The sequence below is a fragment of the Octodon degus genome, unplaced genomic scaffold (genome assembly GCF_000260255.1).
Source record: "Octodon degus isolate 3935 unplaced genomic scaffold, OctDeg1.0 scaffold00495, whole genome shotgun sequence".
Taxonomy (NCBI): domain Eukaryota; kingdom Metazoa; phylum Chordata; class Mammalia; order Rodentia; family Octodontidae; genus Octodon; species Octodon degus.
The window spans coordinates 87,580-89,598 of NW_004525071.1; the positions used below are offsets into that span (position 1 = coordinate 87,580).

General features: G+C 50.6%; 1 pseudogene; it reads right to left on the reverse strand.

Annotated features, from left to right (window-relative positions):
• Positions 1-7: 7 nt before the first annotated feature.
• Positions 8-2,019, reverse strand: part of LOC101590477 — a 30,986-nt pseudogene continuing 28,974 nt past the window's right edge.

Consider the following 2,019-nt stretch of genomic DNA (forward strand, 5'->3'; position numbering starts at 1 on the left):
TCCCATCCTCTGAGGGTTCATTAACATATCACACCCCTGAAGTAAGTGCTGTCTCATCAACAGGTCATCCGATTTACCTTAAAGAACCTTCAGCCATTTCAGGACATCAACACCTATAGTATTCAAAAAATGTTTTCTGTTGTATGGGACCCAGAGACACTAATTTTCCATGTGCCATCCCGTGCAAATAAGGGAAGTCCACATCAGCTCTTAGGTCTGCTGTTTCAGGTGCGATTAGGACATCATGAATCTTGTGGCCACAAAATCCTCTGAAGGCATCTGTCTTTGTTCCATCATGACTATAATAAGCAATCAGCGCAGAACTTCCAGTGAGCGCAATGCATTCAGAAAGTTCCTGAATGACAACCCCAGCATCAGCACACAATTCAGCATGATCCCTTCTTCATCATGTTGCAGAGAAACTTCTGCTGGAGTGACACAAGGCACCAGGACAAACCTCAGCTTCTCATAAACTGTGCATCAGTATCAATGAGTATTCCTCTGCAGCCTTGGGTATTTTCTGAAAATTATGCACAGGAAGACCATCAAAAAGTTCATATGCAAGAGAAAAGATGTACCATTTTGGAACATCCTGTAGAGCCCAGTATCAGCATACTGGGAGGCCACACTTAGGAACACCTTTCCTGTACACTAGGGTCTCTGCATACTGCCCCTTGGGATCTTTGCTTCAGTCAGTGTTGGTGCTTGAAGATCCCTTAAGCTTTGGCTCACTTCTACCAGGTGCATTGAAGTGTTACAGTTCTTTAGCACAGACACAACGTGAATGAACACCTTCAAAATGTCTCCCATGAGGGTGCCCCGACTGGGCCCCAGTTCCACCAGCTGCAGAGCAGCATTTTTTCCTACTGATATCCATTTCCTAATGAACCATATTCCTAGTAGCTCATTAAAGATCCAACTTATTACCGGTCAGGCAATGAAATCTCCTTTTTCTCCCATCATATCTGGGTGCACATAATATCCCTCCGCTGGTTGGTTCACACCTGCCTCAGGTACTCGGCCACACTGATGGGGCTGGTGGACTTGATTTTGCAGAGAAGATGCCTCAACATCAATAACACGCGGTTGTCCTCTGCAGGCCCACTGCCTGAGCTAAAGTATTACTCTCTTCAGGTACAGGAAATGAATGAGGCTGGAGCCAAGCCGCACAGCACTGTTGCCTGGTTACAATCTCACTAGGCCTGCTGGCAGTTTCATTGGATGGAAGACAATTGACAGGGTACTGGGCCTGGGCAGGAAGGGAGCATGTGCGCAGTAGGGGCGGGAGGGAACATGCGCAGTGGTAAGGCTACTTGCAGTTCGGGAGGGGCGAGCTCCCTCACTGAAGCCCTTTCCCTTATGGTGGCCCAGAAGTGCAGCTGGTGACCAACCGCCTCCTGTAGGGCCTGTGAGGAAACCTATGAACTCAGGAGGAGGAAGCCCACAGAAGTGCATCCAGGGCAGCCCTGGAAGCCCCGCTCCTGAGGAGCCCACACAGGAAAAGCAAGCGCAGTAGAGCAGGCCTGGAAGCCAGCACCTGGAATTGAGAAGGTGCGTGGCCTGCAGCCATCCAGGAGCCACCATGGCTGGGCGCTGGGCATTGGTGAGTAGGCATGAGGGCGCTGCACCTGAAGGGGCACTTTGGCCTCCAGGTAATGGGCAACAGGGCCGAGCTGGAGGACCTGGCGCCCCCTGGAGGATTCTGGGCTCAGCACGCCTGTGTGTACAAAGTTACCTTAGTCCCCGGGAGATAGCTCAGAGGACTGAGTGCCTGCTTAGGCAACCTCAGGGATCAGGCCTCGATCCCGGCACCCCAAGTCACACCAAGCTGTGTGTGAGATGCGTTAAAAAAGAAAAAGGAGGGGTCAGCAACCATCACCACATGCTTCACCTGTGTTATCTCCATTTTGGTCTGAGCCAGGCAGAAACAAAGTGGAATGCTGCATGCCTGTAATCCTAGTACTGGTAGGCTGAAAGCAAAAGGAGATCTCTCTCTCTCTCTCTCTCTCTCTCTCTCTC